Source organism: Bison bison, unplaced genomic scaffold, assembly GCF_000754665.1.
Source record: "Bison bison bison isolate TAMUID 2011002044 unplaced genomic scaffold, Bison_UMD1.0 scf7180017864239, whole genome shotgun sequence".
In the NCBI taxonomy this organism is placed as follows: Eukaryota; Metazoa; Chordata; class Mammalia; order Artiodactyla; family Bovidae; genus Bison; species Bison bison.
Window position 1 is genome coordinate 1,128,290 of NW_011494811.1, and position 24,463 is coordinate 1,152,752.

Sequence of the window (24,463 nt, forward strand, 5' to 3'; positions counted from 1 at the left end):
GCTACTTGTACTTTTGCGCTTTTGTGATGGGAGGACAGGCAAGGGGACAAGGACTAGAATCCTGCACATTCAGCCCAACAGAAACATTTTGTAAAATGGAATTTTAAGCAGGAAATTTGTGGGCTGCTTTGTGTAAAGACAATGAGTGGGAGGAAAAAAATGGATTAAAGAAGTGTTGCAGTGGACATGAGCCCTCTGCCTAAGAAAATAAGTCAAGTCCACCTAATTTGGAATTACTTTAGGATCCTCCTCTGGCCATTGAACACATCTCTGCTCACATTCTAACATGTGAGTCTGGCCTTATTTGCGTGGCTCTAGGTTGGATGGACCATGAATCTGGCCAGTTTTAGGCCCATCATAAGCTTTTTGGTGCTTGATTTGATATGTAGTATATAGGAGAAGTGACTGGGAATGGGAAGTTTACCGATAACAACCTTCCAGGAAGAGTAAGAGTGTCCCTGCTCAGGAAAAAGGAAGAAGTTCTTTAATAACAACACATAAGGCAGTGGAGCTTATTCCCAAGCAGTTTCTGGCTGTGCCCAATATGCCCAGCTTCCCAGGTATCAAGGAAGGAAGGAACAGGCAGGCCTTCTCCTGGAAACTGAACTGTGCCACCTTGAGAATCTGTGTAGTCTTGAGTTTTACTGCCATAGTAAGATCTTCAACTCCATCCCAGAGGAAGAACAGTATTCTTTGGAGGTAGGCTGGAAAGGTGAAGGCAACACGCCTTGTCTCACCCATCCCAGTGGGCATGGAGGTGGAAGGAAGGTATTGGCAAGAGCATCCGTGGCACCGACAGGAAGACGGTGAGTCAGAACAAAGCTAGTCTGACCTGAGGAGGTCTGGAGGTTGGTCCCTCCCTACTTAGGCAGAGAGGTTGAGGAATGATTCACAGGAAGCTTTAATCTGTGTCTCTTAGCTTTCTAGGACAGTTAAGGACTTGTGGTTCAAAATGGCAGCCCCCACTGTTTTGAGCCTTTGTGGCTGGGGCTCCCTCCCTCGCAAGGTGATGTGATGGGTCTCTATGGTGTGCCTGCTGTTTCCTCCTCCAGCCTCAAATCCTTTCTCCCCTTGATGCCTCGGGTGAAGTGCAAGTTGCAAAGCCTGGAGTGTTTGCGTTGAGCCTGGGTGATGATTCTCAGTCCAACAGGTCCTTGTGTGAGACGGCTGTGTCTGCTATTATAACGATGCCGTAGGCAATATGATGGGTCAGTTGTTTTATCATATGCCTACATAGATGTCTCTTCCTCCTTCTTCCTATCCTCAGAGCCATGCTGTGTAAACACCCCCCAACAACCAGCACAGTATGAAGCCGTATGGAATAGTGTGCCAGGTATATATGAGACGGGCAGGGGTATGGAGAATTCTCTGGAAGGCCTTGATGGATAGACCTTAAAGAAGGAGTGGGATTCAGGGAGAATCAATAAAAGGGTGGGATGTGTGTGTGCGCGCACACTAAGTCACTTCAGTCATGTCCAACTCTTTGCAATCCTATGGTCTGTAGCCTGCCAGGCTCCTCTGTCCATGGGATTCTCTAGGCAAGAATACTGGAGTGGGTTGCCATGCCTTCCTCCAGGGGATCTTCCTGACCCAGAGATCAAACTGGTGCGTCTCTTATATCTCCTGCACTGGTAGGCAGGTTCTTTACCACTAGCACCACCTGGGAAGCCCAAAAGGGTGGTAGGCCACAGCAGTGGCTTTATAGGGAAGGGAGCCAGCCCCTGCTCAGATAAGGCCAAGTGTTTGTCGATGCCATGCCCCCGTTACCTGGCTTCTTCGGGGAATTCCCAGACCTGGCCTACTGAACAGGAAAGCCAGGTAAGGAACTGAGTCTTCCCTATAGAAACAGCTTCTGTCTCTGCATGGCCAAAGAGCAGCGTTAGGGGCTCCGAGTCAGGCAGACCTGGCTTTGGGCAAGGTCCTCAGCCTCTGAGCCCATTTCTACTTCTGTCAAATGGCGATAATCCTAGTTTTAACTCACAGCACCAGAATGAGCATTAAGTGAAATTATACATTAGCTCTTAGCACAGTGCCTGGCGCAAAGTAAATGCTCAATAAAAGGGAACTTTTCTTTTTCTTAAAATTCTGTTTCCAAGAGCAGCTGCTTCTCTGGTGGCAGTAGATCTGAGAATAGACTCACAAGTATGTCACCAGCTGCTTCTATGACTGTTGCCTCAGAACACATCACCCTTCAAACAAGAGCCATTTCATTATACTCATGGAGATTTGGGGTCAGGAAAGGAGGGCTCAGTGGGAATGGCTTGTTCTGCCTCTCGGTGTCTGGAGCCTCTGCTGGGAAGATTTGAAGGCTCGGGGTGAGGCTGCAGATGAAGGCAGGAATCATCTGGAAGACTTGTTCATGTCCGTATCTGGTGTCTGGGCTGGAGGACTGGAAGGCTAGGATGGCTGGTGAGGTTGCTGGTGTATTGCTCCTCCAGGAGCGTGGTATCTCAGGGCTCTCAGCCTTCTTACATGGTGGCTTAAGACTTCAAGCACAAGTGCTCCAGGGACCAAGCTGCGTCATCCTCTCTGGTCTGGCTTGAAAGTCACGCAGTGTCACTTCCTCTGCTTCCTGGCAGTGGAAGTGAGTCTCAGGCCCACCCAGGTTCACAGACAGGCCACAGACACATCTTTCAGGGGGAGGGGTGTCGGGTCTCATTGGAGGAAGCATTTAAGATGGGAGGTGTTGTGCCATTTTGAAAATCAACCTGCCATGCCTGCCCTGGGAATTCTGATGGCAGAGCTGAGGATACAAGATTTTAGGGAGCCAGTCATGCAGCAGCCCCCCACACCCACATGCCAAGAAAGAAGAGTGACTGTTGACAAAATCATCAAGAGTCTGACGTGATGAGTCTTTTTTTTAATTTTTATTTTTATCTAGTTTGCAGCTGGGTGCTTCCTAGGCATGGCAGAGATCTGGCCATTGTCCTCAGTCACTTTGAGCCGGGTGGTAGGGATATTCAGGGCAGGCGGGTGTTGGAGATGACTTTAATAAGGAAAGTGGCTGTGTAGGGGCTGTGTCTCTGGCTTTCTGTCTCCTTCTGCTGCCATCTGTGTCTGGAAGAGCTCAGGACTGGAGTCCCAGCTGTGTTATCTGAGCGTAATTTGTACAAGATGGCAATGGCTATAGGTGCCCAAGTGGATCTGAGATTTTTGGGCTATAGGTGCCCAAAAGATCTGACTTTTTAAATAGTCATATTTTAGGATGTTGCTGAGAGCAAGGTATCCAGCAAACATGTGCTGGTGACTCTGGTCAGGGAGGTGATACCAGTTTTTCTGTTTTAATCACAGGAAGCTTGGCTATAAGAAAACTTTTCCTTAGCAGCATGAGGGAGGTAAGAAGCAGGTATGACATCTAGAGAAGAGATGAAAGGGAAGCTTCTGTGGAAAACGGGCTAGTCAAGGGGTCACTGAAAAATAGCTTGAAACAGGCTGATGAATTATTGTGCCTACTGGAGCCACTGTCGGTCTCTAAACAGAGTAATTCCCTACCACATTCTCTTCTATCTTCTAGCCCCCAAAGGTAGCAGAAGGCCACTCTTCTTGCTGTTGAGTCATGTGGCAAGCACAGACGTGGGCACATTACGAGGAAGCCTAGTGCCTTGAGCTGCTTCTCAAGTGCTGGTCCACACGTGTATATGTGACTCTCGCTTGCTCCCTGTGGCCCGTCGTCACGACATGGCCAGCCAGTCGGGACTGGCCTGGAACCCTGGACACACTTGGGGTGTGAACCAAGGCCTCTGTGTCACAGTCCCGTTAGCTATCTTAAGGCCCAGGTACCTGACTGAGGACTGGCTCTCCAGGACAACACCCTAGCCAGCTGAGGCAAGCTCGTCTATCAAATCCATCCCCTCTGGCCTGATTCTTAGCCCTAGCCGTTCGCTGAGCTCTCGGTTGCACACCCTTGGCTGACACCGTGAAGCGCAGGGCCCTGGCATCTGGGGCTGGCCCACGGTGCCAGGCCAGTGCAGCACGGAGCTCTTCTGGTCTTAGCGTGTCTGGACTGTGGAGCGGCGTGTGGTCCAGACGGGGACAGTTAGTAAGGTGTGAGTTGGTGGTTACAACTGAAAGCAAAGAAACCATGTTCCTTGGTGGTTGTGGAGAGGCTGGAAGGAGATGGGCAGCTTTAGTCCCTACTGGAAGGAAAGAATAGGTGGGCAGATGTTGGCACAGAGGTAGGGGAGTGGGGCATCCAAAAGCCCCCCTGTACTCACTGAATGCTGGTACCTTCCTATGAGACTGATGACATACAGATTCCCTGCCTGAGCAAGCGGGTCATGCAAAGCCAGAGGATATTCCTAGGACTGGCTGGCCACTCTGTCTCCCTTTAGTGTAATTAATGACTCTGTCTCTTCTCCCATCATCCCCACCCCCAGTACCTAGTTCATTCTTCATCACCTTCCCTGAACAGTTAATAGGTTACTTCTTGTGTCCTTGCTGCCAGCCTCTTGCTTTTTCAGTTCCATTTGTCTCACTGCAGCCTTGGTTGTTTGACTAAAACACAAATCTGCTCACACCGCTTCCCTGCTTAAAAACTGCCTGTGACTCCAGGATAGAACCCCGCCCCTCCGTGTGGCCTGTGTCTTCCGGTCCTGCCCCAGCCCAGTGATCCAGCTCCATCTTTTTCTTTTCCCCTCATGAAGGTTCAGCTCCAGCTACAAGGGACTCTTTCCTATTTCTTTGCGGCATCAAGGTTTTTTCCCCTCTCTGGCTTGGAATCACATTATTCCCCCTCCTTAGAGTGGCCTTCTGATGCTCTCCCATGGACTAAGCCCTGACCCTTCTTTACAGTTGCAAGAGCAGATGTATATTTTGTGACCTTCTTCCGAGGAGTTTCTTCCTTTGCCTGTTATTCGGCAGGAGATGCTCAAATAAGATGGGGCAGAGTCAGATCATCAAGCACATGGCAGCTGAAGCCACTCATCCAGCTTTGCCACTTCCTGGCTGTGTGACTTTGAGTTAGATCCTCACTTGATTCAGCCACAGTTTCTTCATCTGTAACTAGAGATGAGAACACTGCCCATGTTTGAGGTTTTTAAAAGAGATAGTGCTTGTGAAATGCTCAGCACAGTGCCTGGCATGTAGGAAGTGCTCCATAAATACATAAACCCAGTAATGATGATGAAAGTGGTTATAGGTGTAGCTTTGTGGCCAGAACGAATGGGCATAGAAATGTGAGAATGAGCGAACTGCCATCCTGTGTTTCTTGATAAGATCATCTCTTCATCCCATTCTGTTCCTCTCCCTTTGCCTATCTAAGTGTCAGCTGACTTTTTCCAATAACCGAAGCAGTTGGTAACTTTTACTGGCCAAACTCAGTGGATTTTCACACAGGAATGTTTAGTGGGGATGAGTCTTGATCTCTTGGAGTAACAGCCTGGATATTCTCTCAGTTCTCATTGTGATCCTGGGTGTAGGTTGTGTTTTAGAGACTAGTTAACCAAATCACTTTCCATCCATGTTGGCTTCTTCCTGGAGAGGAGGGTGGATGCTCCAGTTAGCCAGGATGGGGCCCTGAGGTCTGTGGACAGAGCCCAGGATCTCAAGAGTTGACCAGTTGGAGCACGTTGCCCTCTGGTGAGGGGCTGCTCCTTGTGCTTCAGAATTCCATCCCGGGTACCCTGACCATTGTTAATAGCACCAGGCTGGTCTGATAGGAGTCTTTCTGAGCCCTGGAGTGTGATGGAGCAAGGAGAATCTTCCTGCCTAAAATAACCTTTCCCTCCCATTTTGAACATGATGAACTGTCATTCCTGGGGTGGATGAGCAATGAGTTACATTTCCCTGTTGGGAGACCCAGGTGCAGAGTTTCGGCGTTGATGCTTATTCTTTGCCTTTCTGATGTTTGAACCTCAGCCTTTCTTACCGCTCTCTGGGGGATGCTTCTGCTGATCTGGAGGTGAATCACTGGGTAGGGCACACATTTTAGAAAAGGAAAAAGAGATGTGGATGGTGGCTTGGTATGTGTGGGGGCAGGAACTGAGGACTCGCCTGTGAAAGGGTTAATGATATTTGCCCTGGGCCAAGCCCCAGGAGCTAGAGTCAGGCAGACAACTGGATGAGTCAGGCAGAGGCGTTTCATAGTTCTTCCAGCCTCGTGGCTGAAGGGCCCCTGGGAGAGGATCCTGTACATTGAAGTGGAGATCCTGGATCAAGCACATTTTGTTCTGGGCTCCAATGAACAGCCATGTTGGTCCCACCTGCTACGCTCCGCACCTGTCTCACTTGTCTTGAGGGTGATGGCCCAGGGGTGATGGTGAACTTGAAGAGCCTGGGGTGTCTCTGCTTTATGACTTCTTATCCTCACTCTTTTGAACATTTCACGTTCTCTCCCCAGCTCTCCACTGACCTTACTGATGGTTTGCCCAGCTGTGCCATCTAGAGGGCTGGGACTGAGAGATGGTCGGTGGTATTGAGTTTGCAGGGTTGGCTTGTACAACCCAAAACAAATCTCACAGCTTCTGAAATGGTGTCAGACCTGGTGCAGGGGGGTTACGTGTCCTGCCCATGAGACCTTCGTCCCAACCCTCAAGCTAACATGCTAGCCATGGTGCTTCTAGCACACCTGTGCCCTGAGTTAGGGCTGGTGAGAAGCTGCCCCCAGCAAGCCTTTGCCACCTCACCTTGTCAAAGCTGTCCTAGTTTGAGTAGCTTCTAGCTCCCCAAATATGTACAGACTTCACTTCTAAAGCCCTCCCATTTACATATAAAGGGCAGGTTCCCTTCTCTAGAATCATCTAGAGCAATGCTCAAATGCTTTAGCTTTAGAGATTCCCCTCTCGTCCCCCAGGTTCTAGTGGAAAGGACAGTGGACTCAGAATTACATTTGACTCCTAGTTTCTGGGGCTTCTCTGTCAGCTTTCTTCCGCTCTGAACACAATTATCCCTCCTTGTCCCTTCCAGTGAGAAGTAACCTTCAACTTGACAGAGAAAACTACCCTTAGCAGTGGCTCTGCCCATACAGGACATAGGATTAGGTGAGCAGTCTGCCCAATTAATTTATAATCTGAGGCTGCCCCAAGACACATCAAATCCAGATGTGGTTCGTACACTGGTGTAGGGGAGACCAGCATTATAGAGACACAAGGGCTTTTAGAGATGGATCTGTTAAACATCAGAACCCTGGAGGGGAGGGGCAGCATGGTACAGGGAAAAGGCATGGGCACAGAATCCAATGCATGGTTCACATCTTGCCTCTCTCTGCCTAGATGCGGGCAGGTTACTTAACTTTTGAGCCCAGCTTTCCAATCTGTAAAATAAGGATGTCACCCCCCCTTGCAGGGTTGTCATGAGGACTGAATGAGGTGATGTATGTGAAGTCCTTGTATTGTACCTAGGACAATAGCAGACATGTAAGAAATGGTAGCTACTAGTGTTATTAAATGGCCTAATTTTTAAAAATTTAAACAAAAACTGTGTGCTTATTTTAAATGATTTCAACGATATAGATGAACATAGAGAAAAGCTTGTCACCCCACATCCCAATCCCATAGCATTCAGGTGTTTTTCTATGTTGTAGATAGATAGCATATTCTTAACAGAAAGGACTGATCAAATTATGTATTTTTGTATACTAATATCTTCTTAGTATATAGTCACATATATAGTTATATATCATTAAATTGCCTTCTATATATCTTTTAAATATCTGAGTTATTTCAAATCCAAAAAGATGGTACTGTTAAAGTGCTGCACTCAATATGCCAGCAAATTTGGAGAACTCAGAAGTGGCCACGGGACTGGAAAATATCGGTTTTCATTCCAATTCCAAAGAAGGGCAATGCAAAGAATGTTGAAACAGCTGCACAATTGTGCTCATTTCACATGCTAGCAAGGTAATGCTCAAAATCCTTCAAGCTAGGCTTCAACAATATGTGAACCTAGAGCTTCCTGATGTACAAGCCGGATTTAGAAAAGCCAGAGGAACCAGAGATCAAATTGCCAGCATCCCTTGGATCATAGAAAAAGCAAAGGACTTCCAGAGAAGCATTTACTTCTGCTTCATTAACTATGCTAAAGGATTTGACTGTGTGGACACAGCAAACTGTGGGAAATGCTTCCTCCTGAGAAACCTTTACGCAGGTCAAGAAGCAACAGTTAGAACCAGACATGGAACAATGGACTGGTTCCAAATTTGGAAAGGAGTACGCCAAGACTGTATATTGTCACCCTGCTTATTTAACTTATATTCATAGTACATCATGCGAAATGCTGGGCTGGATGAATCACAAGCTGGAATCAAGATTGCCAGGAGAAATGTCAATAACCTCATATATGCAGATGACACCACTCTAATGGCAGAAAGTGAAGAGCAACTAAAGAACCTCCTGGTGAAGGTGAAAGAGGAGATTGAAAAAGCTGGCTTGAAACTCAACATTCAGAAAATGAAGATCATGGCATCCAGTCCTATTACTTCATGGCAAATAGATGGGGAAACAATGGAAACAGTGACAGACTTTATTTTCTTGAGCTCCAAAATCACTGCAGACAGTGACTGCAGCCATGAGATTAAAAGATGCTTGCTCCTTGGAAGAAAAACTATAACAAACCTGGAGAGTGTATTAAAAATCAGAGACATCACTTTGCTGACAAAGGTCCGTATAGTCAAAGCTATGGTTTTTCCAGTAGTCATGTATGGATGTGAGAGTTGGGCCATAAAGAAGGCTGAGCGCTAAAGAATCGATGCTTTCGAACTGTGGTGCTGGAGAAGACTCTTGAGAGTCCCTTGGACTGCAAGGAGGTCAAACCAGTCAATCTTAAAGTAAATCAACCCTAAATATTCTTTGGAAGGACTGATGCTGAAACTGAAGCTCCAATACTTTGGCCACCTGATGTGAAGAACCGACTCATTGGAAAATACCCAGATGCTGGGAAAGATTGAGGTCAGAAGGAGAAGGGGGCAACAGAGGATGAGATGGTTGGGTGGCATCACTGACTCAACAGACATGAGTTTAAGCAAATTCCAGGAGATAGTGAAGGATAGGGAAGCCTGATATGCAAAGAGCTAGATGCAACTGAGCAACTAAACAACAATATATCTTTTATGCATATTTTTAAAGTAACACATGTGTATTATCTGGTTTGACAAGCCAAGTTATATCACAAGGCTCATAATAAAAAATAAAGCTCTCCTGCTCTTGCCTTTCTTACTCCCTGAATCTCCATCCTGGCTAGTGATCTTCTTGAGGGGAGGTACTGGTTTTATTTATATTTGAACACTCTGTACTTAGCACAATGCATATGGGCCCTCTATACATGTGGGCTTTTGGGGGGGAAGGATTTAAGTCAACACTTATTATAGAACATGACATTCTACTAAGAAAAAAATATGCAGCTGAAACCCGTTTCAAATGGAATCATTTTATAGCAGTTCGGACAGGCTGTCCAAATCTTTGGCTATATCATACGGAGATTTTATTGCCTGGAATGTGGCTTTTGGTTTAGATTTTCAATTTTAACGTGTCTATTTCTGTTTTGCTATAAAGAGATTTTATAGTAGTGAAATTGAACTTTATATTAGTTAGATTAGGTTAGCTATGAGAAACAGACACCCAAAGTAACAGTAGCTGAAATAAATCTGTTTCTCTTGTATGTAAAGGTCTTAACAGGAGACCAGTCCATGGCTGGCACAGCATCTCTGTTCCATGAGCCCTAGAATCCTTCCTGTCTGTACCTCTGCCAGCCTTTGGGCATGATCTTCTCCTCCTAGTCCAAGATGGTAGCTCGATCTCCAGCTATCACATTCATGTTCCAGGCAGCACAGGGTAGGAAGGGATGAAAAGAAGAGCCAAAAGCCCTGAGCTGATGTCCTTTAAGACAGGTTACAGAAAGCAGTCACATGATACTTCTTAGTCACCTGGCTGTACCTTGGAACAAGGTGCCTAGGAAATGTTAATGTTATCCGTGGCCAGGTGCCCATCTTGAAATGGAGGGTTCTGTTACTATGGGAGGAGGGGAGCATAACCACTGCAGGGCGACTGGCAGTCTGGGTCACACGTTTTAAGCTCTTTTCCTACCATTAATCCCTTGTTAGCCCTTTCATGATACGCTGCCAGGATTGCTAATGTGGCAGTTCGTTTCTGCTGTGTTTCCACTTTGTTTTCTTTCTCACAAATGCTGCTGAGTCTGTCCTTCTTTTTTAACCCTTCCTTGGAGGTGCTCACCCATCCATCCCTCTGGAGTCAGAGGCTTTGGGACACCTGTTTCTTCAATGGGAGATGACAGCAGACGAGTGGACCCTTTCCCCAGGGGCAGTAACCAGCTGTTTTTTTTGCAGAATGGGCTTCCGGTGGCAGCCTGGCCATCAGCAATTCCCTATGGTGGGCAGCAGACCCAGGGGGAGGGGACTGCTGCTAGGTGCCTTTGAATCTAAAGGCACTGTAGAAAGGATGAGTATTCATATTTCTGTTTTTAAAAGGTGTGTAGGTGATACTGTGTTGGTAAAGTGCAAACTCATTTAAAAACACTTTTCTCCGGGGTGTTTCATATAGCCTGGTAGTCTGGGGCTCTCCTTGTGCTTTTATTCAGACCTGGGTTATGTCCGGTCCCTACCTCTTGCCCCGCTGTGGACCAGCCTGTCTTCATGTCACTCTCCATATTTGCCGTGCCTTCCAGAATGGTTGAGACAATTGAATAAGATTATGCACATGAATCATTTAGTGCCCTGCACACACGAAGGCTCCCATAAGCATGAGCTCTGGTTAGTGTTTTCTTCTTAATCAACACACACTATAAGTACAGCTGTCGTCATAATAGAATTTTTTTTAAGCTGAAAGGACATATTTTAAAAGGTCAGGAGTGATTGATGGCGCCTCTGGTGAATCCAATGTAACCAGTCCTCAAACACGTATTTGGGGCTACTGCCTTAACTGACTTAATTAGAAATCTTTGGGGATAGTTAATATACATTTGTTCGTTCAGGACCATTATTTTTTTGAACACTTATTAGGCCTCTTCAGGTTACAGAAGGGGGGCCATTACAGTTCAGATTTGCCCTGGCACTTGGACAAAATCCCTCCTCTTACCGAGTTCTCTGGCTTTGCCAGGAATGCACTGCACACGTCCCTTCACTTTGGTTTCCTCTTTTGTACTGAGAGAGTGGATCCGAAATCCCCAACCACCCGATTCGCCCCATCTTTCTGTAGTTCTCCCGACAGGGATTTCTGGCTGCCTGCGCCCAGGGTTTGCCGGGAAGCCCCGTTTTCTTTGCTGGCTGTGCCCGCAGAACTCAGCGCAGCTCTGCTCTGCTCACAGTGCTGAACCCGGCTGGGGCCGCAGCGGCCGCCGGCATCTCCCTGCCGCCTCCGGGCAACGCCACACCTCTCCCGAGGCGGAGAGTCAGGGAGTCTAGGCGGTGAATCATTTGCCTCGGTGAGCAGGTCCGTCCAGCCTCTCTCGGCCTCGCCGGGGGGGACAGAGTGGGCCGGGGGCCAGGGTGGGGACAGAGAGGCCGGGGTTGGGTGCTGGCCGTGCTCTCACCGCACGCGAGTGGCCAGTGAAGTGAGGCTCTTCCACGTGGCTCCGGCTGATTCAGCCCCACAGCGAGCCTGCCGTGGGGTTTTACTGCCGGTTCTCTGGAATGCTGGATGGGGCTGAGCCCGAGGTCTTCTTTCATCCTCTGGAGACAACGGGCTGCAGGAAGCAGTGTCTTCGGGGCTGACTCAGGCACCCTAAGGCCTGGCTGGGTCTGGTGAGGAGAGCTTTTCTCTGGGCTAGAATCCTCTGGTCTAATGCCTCTGGCCTAATAGCCCTTAAGTGTAGCTGGCCTTCAGCTCAGATGGGTGGGGGAGCTGCGCTGACCCCCGGGAGAGACTATCACAGCTTTCAAGGAATTACACTCTTGAGAAGGTCAGAGGTGGGCCACAGGGGCCTGGTGAAGATTGCATAGCACTGAGGCCAGAAAGCCAGGCATTCTGGTTCTTCATCGGTTGCTTTTTCCCTTTCTGCCTTGCTGTGGCTCAGAGATTGTTCTGGGAAGGTGCTTGCCTCTCAGTTGAAAAAAAAAATTCAGAGAACAAAAAAGAGGTCGTTAGAAATTAAAGTCATGATAGGGGAAATGAGAAGCCTAATAGAAGGGTTAGAAGACAAAGTGATGACATTTCAGGAAGAAGATCAAAAAGAGAAAAAAGAAAGAGTAGAGGAGAAAAGATTAGAAGATTGGAAGATCAATAAGAAAGCCTAAGACCTAAACAATAGAGGCTCCAGAGAGAGAAAATAGAGAAATATGGGGAAGAAAACAACAGTGAAATACTTCAAGAAAACTCCCTGTAACTGAAGAACATGAGTGTTCAGATTTGAGAGGACTCACAAAGTCTTCACCCAAGGCGCATCCCTCTGATACTTCAGAACACTGGGGATTAAAAAGAGACTCAAAATTTCCTGAAAGAAAAAGACACGTCACATACAGAGCATCAGGAAGCAAAGTGGCTCCAGATTCCTGAACTGCAGTGTTGGAAGCAAGAAACTGATGCATGATGCCTTCAAGATGATGAAGGAAAATCTCATCATTTATGCCAAGTATGGGGATAGAATGTAGAACTTTTATAACAAAAAAGTGTACCTTCCGTGCATTCTAAGGAGCTGTTGGAGAATGCCTATCACTAAAGTAAGAGAAGAAAGCAGCAGAAAGAGAAAGCAGGGTACAGGACAGAGGATACCCATGAAGGGAAGCCCCCGAGGACTGTGAAAGGAGACCCCAGGAGTGGAGCTGTGCATGGGACATAGAGGGGGCAGTTTAGATCTGGAAGTGTGACTGAGGACTGTCATCTCCAACTCGCCTACTGCCACTGTTCCGTCAGTTTAACCTGAGGAATGACTACCTGGGGATCCTCATCAGGATTCTTATCCATACTTGGCTGTCTTGCTCATGTGCTCATGAAACTCTGTTGCCTGGATAGACAAAAATGTTTTCTCTGACCAACCCCAAGAACCTGAGGTAGGCCCAAGTGAATTTAGAAACAGAAAATAGAGGGATTCCACCCCCCACAAACATATTTCTGATGGATGTCCAGTGTCTGCATCTCTCCCCACAATTCCCTGCAGTCAACTTTCCCCACTGTGGCCACCTACCCAGTTTTTCTAGCCCTCATATATGATCTTGCTTACTGACTTTCTCAAGAAGGGCTCTTGTCAGTTCTCCGGGACCATGGCCAGACACTGTTTAGCTTATTTCCTTGAGAGCTTTCTTCTAGCAAAGGCAATATTTTTTACTGTATTGTGGGTCAAATTGTGTCTCCCTAAAAATGACATGCTGAAGTTCTAACCTGTGGATATGACCTTATTTGGAAATAGTCTTTGTTTTTTTTTTTTTTTCTTTTGGCCATGTAACGTGGCTTGTGGCCTCTTAGTTCCCCAGCCAGGACTGAACTCAAACATTCTACAGCAAAAGTACAGGGTGTCTTAACCACTGGACCTCCAGGGAATTCCAGAAATAGGGTCTCTGTAATCAAGTGAAGATGAGGTCCTGTGGTATGAGAACTGGCCCTTGTCCAATGCTTGGTGTCTTTATAAGAAGAGAGAATTTTGGATAGAGACACACAGTGATGGGAATGCCATGTGAGGACCAGAGACAGACACAGAGGGCAGATGGCCAGTAGAGAGATTGGAGTCATGCTGCCCTAAGCGGGGGAATGCAGAATTGCTGGCAGCCACCAGGAGCCTGAAGAGGCAAAGGAGGGTTCTTTCCTGTACAGCCTTTGGAGGTAGGGAATGCCAACACTTTGATTTTGGACCAGAGGTCTTGCTTCAGACCTGAGATTCAGTAGATTTCTGTTGTTTTAAGCCGCCATATTTGTGTTAATTTGACAGCAGCCCCAGGAAACTAGTACACCTGGCTACATTTGTGCTTGTCACTTGCTTTTTCAAAACTAAATTACATCTTAATTCACAGATGTATACATAGGGGGTAAGATAACAGGGGCGAATAACTGAAGTCACAGCAAGGAGATCAAATCAGTCAGCCCTAAAAGAGATCAATTCTGAATATTCATTGGAAGGACTGATGCTGAAGCTGAAGCTTCAATACTTTGGCCACCTGATGAGAAGAGCCAACTCATGGAAAAGATCCTGATGCCTTGAAAGACTGAGGGCGGGAGGAGAAGGTGGCAACAGAGGATGTGATGGTTGGATGGCATCACCGACTCAATGGACATGAGTTTGGGCAAACTCCAAGAGATAGTGAAGGTCGGGGAAGCCTGGTGTGCTGCAGTCCATGGCATCGCAAAGAACCAGACAGGACTTAGTGACTGAACAACGGTAGAAGTCAAGATTGTGAGATATCTGGAGAGAGGGGAAGGGATGTGATGGAGAGGAACATGTGGAACTTCTAGGGACTGAATGGAGTCAGATGGGTTTTCATCTTATTCTTTAAATCCTATGTGTTTTATACACCCTTTCATGTGTATATATACTTGACAGTAAGCTTTGAAAAAAAAAGACTAAACCAAGCAAAACACAGCTCTCAAAACAGAATTGGACCTATTGTTCAATCTGGGAGAGATGATGTTGAATCATTTGGGCTAAATGAAAGCTTGGGGATGTGGGAACCTTGGAGCCAAGGTGAACATTTAGCGACTCAAAGTCCCTTGTGCTAATGGAGATGAATAATTAATAAGGAATCTCAAAATGATAACTCATCAACCAAAGCTCAATTTCCCATTAGGACATATGGGAAAGTCTCCTCAGTTATGCCAAGTTTGGAGAGCCTGGCCTCCAGCTAAATGATGCTTGGTTGGACTCTCAAAGTCCTTTGTGGCCCCCCTGCCTGATTCATTCGCTTCTCCCTCTGTTGTTCTAGCGGGGGATGGACTTGAGATCCTTGGTGGTGGTCTGTGTTAGAGAACATCAAATCCCATAGAAAGTCATTCACCCTCTCTGAATTCATGGAGGATCAAGATTCATTTTGGTGCGAGTTTGCCTTTATTCCTTTCTAACCCTTTTCTTTCTAACAGAGGCACCTGGTCTTAGACTCAGAACTTTGACTAGTGCAGGATCTGCTAAAACTTACATTAATTTTTGTTCTCATTTTATTTATTTGCACAGGTTACCTGATACTAGGAGAATATTTGTTTTTTTCCACTTAAAATAATGATATAAAATGTCTTCTTTTAGTAATTTTTAAAAAGTCAGATTAAAGAAAAGTACTAAGTAAATGGATATAGGTGGTAGCCTGTCTGGAAATAGTGTCCTTGGTTTACTGAGGTTTGGAAAACTGTGATTATCTTACTGCAGATAGAGTAAAACGTGAGCCCTCAGTTGACGCACATGTCGTCTTGAGCTGATCCTCAGATTTGTCACATATCTTTGCATACATCATGCAGGGGGCACTTAAGGACAACATCTCTATCTTATCTATCCTTGGGTCCCCCCTCCCGCCTGACAGCAGCAGGATGTATTCGTCACCAGTAACCCTGGCTGAGGTAGTCCCCCTTTCTCTGGTCTTGTTGTCTTGCCTGGTACCCACCCGGCTCCCCTCAGTGCTTCACGGTAGGATAATGTAGGAGAGATGTCCCTCCAGCCCCAGCAGCAACAGGATGAGGAAGTGGATAGTCTGAGAAGGTGCACAGAGACTGCTTCAGTGAAATAAGGGACCGGCGAGGGGTCGGTTCTTTCTGAGAGCATGGTCCTCTGCTTGGTTCCTGGAGGGGCGTTGGCATGAGTCTCAGAAAAAAGAGAATTGAGTTTCTGCCTTCTAGAAATTATATTCCATCACATTCTAAAGGGAATGATGAGACAAGTCCACGCAGCAGTTGGGAATCATTCAAAGAAGCATGTAGGGGACTTCCCTGGTGGTCCGGTGGTTAAGACTTTGCTCTCTTAGTGCAGGGGGTTGGAGGTCCATCTGTGGTCAGAAAACTAGATTCTGCATGCTGCAACTAAGATTCTACATGCCATACCTAAGACCCAGTGGTCAGAAACTAAGACCTGGTGCAGCAAAAGAAAAAAATCTTTAAAAATCTTTAAGAAAATAGTATATAGTGTTAAATTATATGGTACTGGTTTTGGGTGCTGAAGGAATACTTCATGAAAAAGGAAAGCAGTGAAGACTAGTTGATTAATGACAGCATTAGGGATCAGGTGGAAATTGAGCTAAGCCATAAAGATGTATAGGATTTCTTCCTGTTCTCTGGATGGCACAACACGTGAAGAGAGATCCGGCCTCGGAACACCTCTCCATCCTTCACTCGCTGTGGGCAGCTGACTTAACCTCTCTGTGTCTGTTTCAGCACAGGTGTAATAGGGAAAATAATTATGCCTACTTTATAGGGTTGGTTTAAGGATTAACTAAGGTAATGGCATGGAGAAGGCAATGGCACCCCACTCCAGTGCTCTTGCCTGGAAAATCCCATGGATGGAGGAGCCTGGTGGGCTGCAGTCCATGAGATCACTAAGGGTCGGACACGGCTGAGCGACTTGACTTTCACTTTTCACTTTCATGCATTGGAGGAGGAAATGGCAACCCACTCCAGTGTTCTTGCCTGGAGAATCCCAGGGACGGGGGAGCCTGGTGGGCTGCCGTCTACGGGGTCGCACAGAGTCGGACACTACTGAAGCGACTTAGCAGCAGCAGCAGCAAGGTGATGGCAAGCTCTTTACATACATCATGTAAAGAGCATAACTCCACTACAGGCTTGTACCTTGGAGACATTTCGGATTTGGTTCCAGAACACCACAGTGAAGTATCACAATAAAGCAAGTCACATGAATTTTTTGGGTTCCCAGTGCATATAAAACACAGGCTACACTGTGTTGTAGCCTATTGAGTGTAGTCTATTATGTCCACAAAACAACGTACATACCTTAATTAAAAATACTTTCTTGCTAAACAATGCTAACCCTTATCTGAAGCTTCAGTGAGTCATAATCTTGTTGCTGGTGGAGGGTCTTGCCTCAGTGTTTATGGCTGCTGACTGATCAGGGTGGCTGTACCATTTCTTAAAATAAGACAGAGATGTTTACAGGATTGATTGACTTTTTTTTTGACAAATGATTTCTCTGTAGCATGCAGTGCTGTTTGATAGTTTTTTACCCACAGTAGAATGAAATTGGAGTCAGTCCTCTCAAACCCTGCAGCTGCCTTATCAACTAAGTTTTATGTAATATTCTACCTATGTTGTTTCAACAGTCTTCACCAGAAGTAGATTCCATTTCAAGAAACCACTTTGTTTGCTCATCCATTAAGAAGCAGTTCCTCATTTGTTAAAGTTTTATTATGAGGCAGCAGCAATTCAGTCATGTGTCCAGGCTCTACTTCTAATTCATGTTATTTCTTCTCCTTCCATCATATCTGCAGAGACTTCCTCCACTGAAGTCTTGAACCCTTCAAAGTCATCCATGAGGGTCAGAACCAACTTCTAAATTCCTGTTAATATTGATATTTTGAACATCACTAGTGTTCTTAATGGCATCGAGAATGTTGAATCCTCTCCAGAAGTTTTTTAATTGGCCTTGTGCAGGTTCATCAGATACATCACTGTGGGAGCTATAGTCTTAAGAAGTGTATTTCTTAAATAATTTTAAGATTTGAAAGGCAAAGTTGCTCCGTGCTCCGTGGGGCACAGAATGGATGTCGTGTGAGCAGTTGTGAAAGCAATAAGAAACTCATTGTACTTCTCCACCAGAGCTCTTGGGAGGTCACACGTATTGTCAGTGAGCAGTAATATTTTGAAAGGAATCTTTCTGAGCAGTAGGTCTCAACAGTGAGCTTAAAATAATCAGTAAACCATGTTGTAAACAGAGGTGCTGTCATCCAGGCTTGCCTGGTACCCATCCGGGTAAATTTAGCATGACTCTTAAGGTCCCTAGGATTTTTGGAATGGTAAATGAACACTGGCTTCAACTTGAAGTCATCCGTTTCATTAGCCCCTAAAAGAGTCTGTCCTTTGAAGCTTTGAGATCATGCATTGACTTTTCTTCTCTAGCTATGGAAGTCCTAGGTAGCAGCTTCTTCTAATATAAAGCTGTTTCATCTACACTGGAAATCTGCTGTTTAGTGGAGTGACCTGCCTTAAAGATCTTAGCTAGATCTTCTGGAAAACTTGCTATAGCTGCTACATTAGCACTTGCTGCTTTACCTTGCACTTTTATGTTATGGAGATGGCTTCTTTCCCTAAACCTCTTGAAACAACTTCTTCTAGCTTCACACTTTTCTTCTGCAGCTTCCTCACCTCTCTCAGCCTTCATAGAATTGAAGAGTTAGGGCCTTGCTCTGGAGAAGGCAATGGCACCCCACTCCAGTACTCTTGCTTGGAAAATCCCATGGACGGAGGAGCCTGGTGGGCTGTAGTCCACGGGATCGCTAAGAGTCGGACACGACTGAGAGACTTCCCTTTCACTTTTCACTTTCATGCATTGGAGAAGGAAATGGCAACCCACTCCAGTGTTCTTGCCTGGAGAATCCCAGGGACGGGGGAGCCTGGTGGGCTGCCGTCTATGGGGTCGCACAGAGTCGGACACGACTGAAGCGACTTAGCAGCAGCGGCAGCGGCAGGGCCTTGCTCTGGATTAGGCTTTGGCTTAAGGGAATGTTGTGGCTGGGTTGATCTTCTATCCAGACCACTCAAACTCACTCCATATCAGCAATAAGGCCATTCTCTTTCTTATCATTCGTGTGTTCATTGGGGTAACACTTTTAATTTCCTTCAAGAGTTTTTTCCTTTGTATTCGCCATTTGAACAACTGATGCAAGAGGCCTGGCTTTTGGCCTGTCTTGGCTTTTGACATGCCTTCCTCACTAAGCTTAATCATTTCTAGCTTTTGATTTAAAGTGAGAGAGTTTCATCTGAATACCTAGAGGCCATGCTGCTGCTGCTGCTAAGTCGCTTCAGTCATGTCCGACTCTGTGCGACCCCATAGACAGGAGCCCACGAGGCTCCCCTGTCCCTGGGATTCTCCAGGCAAGAACACTGGAGTGGGTTGCCATTTCTTTCTCCAATGCATGAAAGTGAAAAGTGAGAGTGAAGTCGTTCAGACGTGTCTGACTCGTAGCAATTCCACGGACTGCAGCCTACCAGGCTCCTCCATCCATGGGATTTTCTAGGCAAGAGTACTGGAGTGGGGTGCCATTGCCTTCTTGACTAGAGGCCATAGTAGGGTTAATAAATGGCCGAATTTCAATATTGTGTCTCAAGGAATAGGGAGGCCTGAGGAGAGGGAGAGAGATGGGGGAACAGCTAGCTGGTGGAGCAGTCAGAACACACACAACATTTACCAATTAAGTTCACCATCTTTTGTGGGCATGGTTCATGGTTCCCTAAAACAATTACAACAGTAAGAACAAATGTCACTGATCACAGATCACCATAATAAGCATAATAATAATGAAAAAGTTTGAAATATTGCAAGAATTATCAAATGCGACACAGAGACATGAAGTGAACAAATGCTGTTGGAAAAATGCCACCAGTAGACTTTCTCAATGCAGAGTTGTCACAAATCTTCAATTTTGTTTAAAAAATACAGTATCCATGAAACACAATAAGACGAAGTACAATGAAACGAGCTAAATCTGTATATAATAAGTGATCAATAACGGTTAGCTATCATTATTATTTAATCAACCATTTGATTTAGTCACTCAGTCATGTCCAACTCTTTGTGACACATGGTCTGTAGCCCACCAGGCTCCTCTGTCCATGGAATTCTCCAGGCAAGAATACTAGAGTGGGTTGCCATTCCCTTCTCCAGGGGATCTTCCCTACCCAGGGATCGAACCTGGGTCTCTCATATTACCGGCAGATTCTTTACTGTTTCAGCCATGAGAGAAGCCCATGTATTTATACAGTAAAGATGTATTGCATGGTTATTATGTGTCAGGGCCTGCCAGGCTTTCCAATAGAGTTCTCAATACTTTGAACTCAGAGTCCCGTGGTTTCCACATACATATGAGACCCTTAATCATAATAGTGGTAACGATAGCTGTAATGTCCTGCGTGCCTATTTATTTATGTGTCAGGCACTCTGGTGGGTGCCTTATCACTGTATTGCCATTAATCTTTATCCTCGTTTTATAGAAGCAGGAATAATGATGCAGAGTTTATGAAACTTAACAAGCGTTGCATGGAAAATGTCAAGCCTGGAATTTAGATTGCCTGTTTTTGTTTTTGTTTTTTTCTATTCTCACTGACTCTTGTTACTGTCACCCTAGCCCATTATGTCCCAGATTGAACTTGGCTTCCTCAAATGGGTTTGTCTTTCTTTCTTTTCTTTTTTTTTGGGTTTGTCTTTCAACTTCTCAGTTAGGGGTACTGCTATTCTACTTATTATCCATATCTGAAAGACAAAAGATGTCTTCCTTCTGTGTCAAGCCCCTATAAGTGATTAATCACTAGGATTTGAGTTCAATGCATCTTTTTCTTCTCTTCCTCTGCCTGGCCAGACCCCTCTTGACTTGTATTTGTTAGTTTTCAACATTTGTTCTACTGCACCCCCCACAAGAGGGGGGTTTATACGATATGCTTTCATGGAATTCACCAGATTTTGATAAAAGATCATTAAGTTTTCTAAGAAGTAAAACCACAGTAGTTTGTTACTGCTGCATCTGTGTTTGTCAGCAGTAGACGCTTGGAATGGGCTCACAGCAGTGGTGTAGATAAGTAAGCTGCTCTGAATATAACCTTTCTCTTTTACCTAGGAAAACATGTTTGGAGGAAACTATGCTCCACTCTGTTTTAAAAAGTAAAGCTTTCCCTTTTAGCAAACAGTGCTGGGAAAATTGGATATTCACATGCATAAGACTGGCGCTGGACCCCTATCTCATATGAATACAGAAATTAACTAAGAATGGATTAACGACCTAAATATGAGAGCTGAAACCATAACACTCTTAGAAGAAAACATAGGGGCAAATCTTTATGAACTTGGATCTGGCAGTTCTTTGGTATTACATCAAAAGTAGAAACAACAAAAGGAAAAATAGGTGAAGTGGACTTCATCTAAATTAAAAACTTTTGTACATCAAAGACCATTACCAAGAAAGTAAAACGCCTGTAGAGAGGGAAAAATACTTGCAAATCATGTGTTTGATAAGGGTCTAGAATCCAGGATATATAAAGAACTTATAACTCAGCAAAAGAATGACAGACATTTCTCCATAGGAGATGTACAGATGGCCAACGAGCATGAGAAAAGGTGTTCAGTGTCATTAGTCATTAGGGAAATGCAAATCAAAACCACAGTGAGATACCACTTTACATCTAGTAGGATGACTATAATAAGAAAAAGGAAAAGGAAAATAGCAAGTATGGTGAGGATGCAGAGAAATTAGAACCCTCATACATTGCTAATGGGAATGTAGAATGGTTCAGCTGCTGTGGAAAATAATGTGGTGCTTCCTCAGAAAGTCCAACAGAGAATTACCATATATCCTAATAATTCCACTCCTAGGTATACACCCCCCAAAATGGAAAACAGGCACTCAAACAAGTATATGTGCACATATATTTATAGCAGCAGATTCACAATAATCAATAGATGGAAACAGCCCAAATGTCTATCAGTGGACAAAAGGAGAAACAAATTATGGTATATACATATGATGGAATACTGTTCAGTCACAAAAAAGGATTAAAGTACTGGTGTGAGCTACAATGTGGGTGAACCTTGGAAACATTAGAAAGCAATTTAGTGGTTGCCAGAAGCTAGGAAGAGGGGAGAACGGGGATGATGTGTGATGATAATGTTCACTTGCTAAGTTGTGTCCAACTCTTTGTGGCCTCATGGACTGCAGCACACCAGGCTTCCCTGTCCTTCACCATCTCCTGGAGCTTGCTCAAACTCATGACCATTAAGTCAGTGATGCCATCCAACCATCTCATCCTCTGCTGCTCCCTTCTCCTCCTGCCCTCAATTTTTCCCACCCTCAGGGTCTTTTCCAATGAGTTGACTCCTCATATCAGGTGGCCAAAGTACTGGAGCTTCAGCTTCAGCATCAGTCCTTCCAGTGAATATTCAGGGTTGATTTCCTCTAAGATTAACTGGTTTGATCTCCTTGCTGTCCAAGGGACTCTCAAGAGTCTTCTTCAGCACCACAGTTCAAAAGCATCACTTCTTCGGCACTCAGCCTTCTTTATGGTCCAACTCTTTACATCCATACATGACTACCAGAAAAACCATGGCTTGGACCATACAGACTGTTGGCAAAGTGGTGTCACTTTTTAATACACTGTCTGGGTTTGTCATATCTTTTCTTTCAAGGAGCAAGCATCTTTTAATTTCACAGCTACAGTCACCGTCTGCAGTGATTTTGGAGCCCAAGAAAATAAAGTGTGTCACTGTTTCCACTTTTTCTCCATCTATTTGCCATGAAGTAATGGGACCAGATGCCGTGATCTTAGTTTTTGAATGCTGAGTTTCAAGCCAGCTTTTTCACTCTCCTCTTTCACCCTCATCAAGAGGCTCTTTAGTGCCTCTTTGCTTTCTGCCATAAGGGTTGTGTCATCTGCATATCTGAGGTTCTTGATATTTCTCCCAGCAATCTTGATTCCAGCTTGTGCTTCATCCAGCCTGGCATTTCACATGATGTACTCTGCATATAATAGCTGTTTAATGGATATGGGGTTTCCTTTTGGGGGTGATGAAAATGTTTTGGTACTAGACAGAGGTGGTGGTTGTATAGCATTGCAAGTATACTAAATGCTGCTGGATTGTTCAATTCAAAATGGTTAATTTTCTGTTATGTGGATTTCATCTCAGTTTTAAAAAACTACCAAAAAACGGCTTTCACAAATTTTGTTGCTTTGATTGTTAATAGTAATACATATTTGGTAGATAACAGTATTTCAGGACACTATTCTTGAGAACCATTGACTGCAACCATCTGCTAGAATTACTGACTGCCAGGATTATAACCTCTCTCCTTTGCTGTGGGCAGGACCCCTAGGCCAGAGATTTCTAACTTCCATGCCTTCAGGGGCCCAACTTGTTAGAACAGATGCTTGAGGTCATCTGGGTGTAAGGCCGCAGAGAGTCATGGAGATTAGGTGGAGCTGGGCTGGACGGGCACTGTCTAAAGGCATTCCAGTTTACACAAACTGCCCTGGGCTGCCTCTTGCCTGTTTGCATCTTTTGACTATCCCTCTTAAGCCATCCAGAGACTAATATATTTAGAAAATCACCTTCAGTAGGCCATCCCATTTCTAAAAGTCAGTCTCCTGTCATAGCATCTAAACTTCTCTGCCTTTCTGTTCCAGCATAGGCTCTGAGAAAGCTCAGCTGGACTCATGAAGCACTGTGAAACCATAACGCTCCTCCCACTGCACCCCGTCCCAGCCACCTGTCCAATCCTGTCACCCCATTGGATCTGTAAGGGGAAGGGCTCTCCCAGAGTCTTCGATTTACAGGTGGCTCAGAGAAATGCTCGGTGACCAGTTACTGCCACTGGGGCGGGCATGGTGTCTTCTCTGGTGCTGCTTCCCCAGCAGTCTGAGTGCTTATTAGTCTGTTATCTCTCTACCCGCAGAGAAGGGGAGAGAGGCACAGAAGAATCTGGGAAGATTTTTGTGATTAGATGAGATATAGACAGTTGTTTGTTTTAACCTCCCAAGCATTTCAAGGCTGGGACCCATTCAGGATGCTGGAAGCTTGGAGTGGGGCGGGGATGTGTCCGGGGTCAGGGGAGCAGGGGAGAGGGTATGGAGGAAAGAAACTTAGTCCATTAGATCCAGGGAGTGGCTGGAGCTGTTTTCTTTTGTGCTTCTATCCCTATAGCTGCTTGTCATCCCTCTTTGGGGCTTCCCTGGTAGCTCAGTGGTAAGGAATGCACCTGCCAAGCGGGAGACGTGGGTTTGATCCCTGGGTCAGGAAGATCCCCTGGAGAAAAAATGGCAACCCACTCCAGCATTCTTGCCTGGGAAATTACATGGACAGAGGAACCTGGTGGGCTACGGTCCATGGGGTTGCAGAGAGTTGGACAAGATTTGGCAACTAAACAACAACAATCTCTCTTTACTGCTGATTTTCTGGAACGCACACAGAACATAGAAAACTTTGACGCACATCTTTCATTGTGTAACAATTTAGTGGACGTGTGCTGGGCACGGTTTAGGGGGCAGGAAAAAAAATACAGTTGTATGACTTGAGGGATTGACATAGAAAACTTTGACCCACATCCTTTCATTGTGTAACAATTTAGTGGACGTGTGCTGGGCGCGGTTTAGGGGGCAGGAAAAGAAAAGTACAGTTGTATGACTTGAGGGATTGACTTCAGCTAAAACCCACCCTCTTCTCCTGCTCTTCGCATTTAGACTTGAACGCCAGAGAGAATCTTCCCTCCTTCTCTGAAATCCTGTGCACAGAGCTCTGAACTCTAGGTGGTTCAGCATCTGGGCCTCAGAGGGGTGCTAACCCAGGGGCCCTGGGAACTGTTCCAGCTGTGGAAATGGAGGCTCGGCTTCCTCACATCCCAGGAGCTCAAATTTAGGGGGAAATCTCTGCCCAAAAGATATGCTTTCATAAGACTTTAAATAAA

The 24,463-nt window shown here is 45.6% G+C and overlaps 1 protein-coding gene across 1 annotated transcript in view; it reads left to right on the plus strand.

Annotated features, from left to right (window-relative positions):
• The window catches only part of MAP3K9 (mitogen-activated protein kinase kinase kinase 9), a 71,965-nt gene that overhangs the window by 14,182 nt on the left and 33,320 nt on the right, over positions 1-24,463 (plus strand). The window lies entirely within an intron of this gene.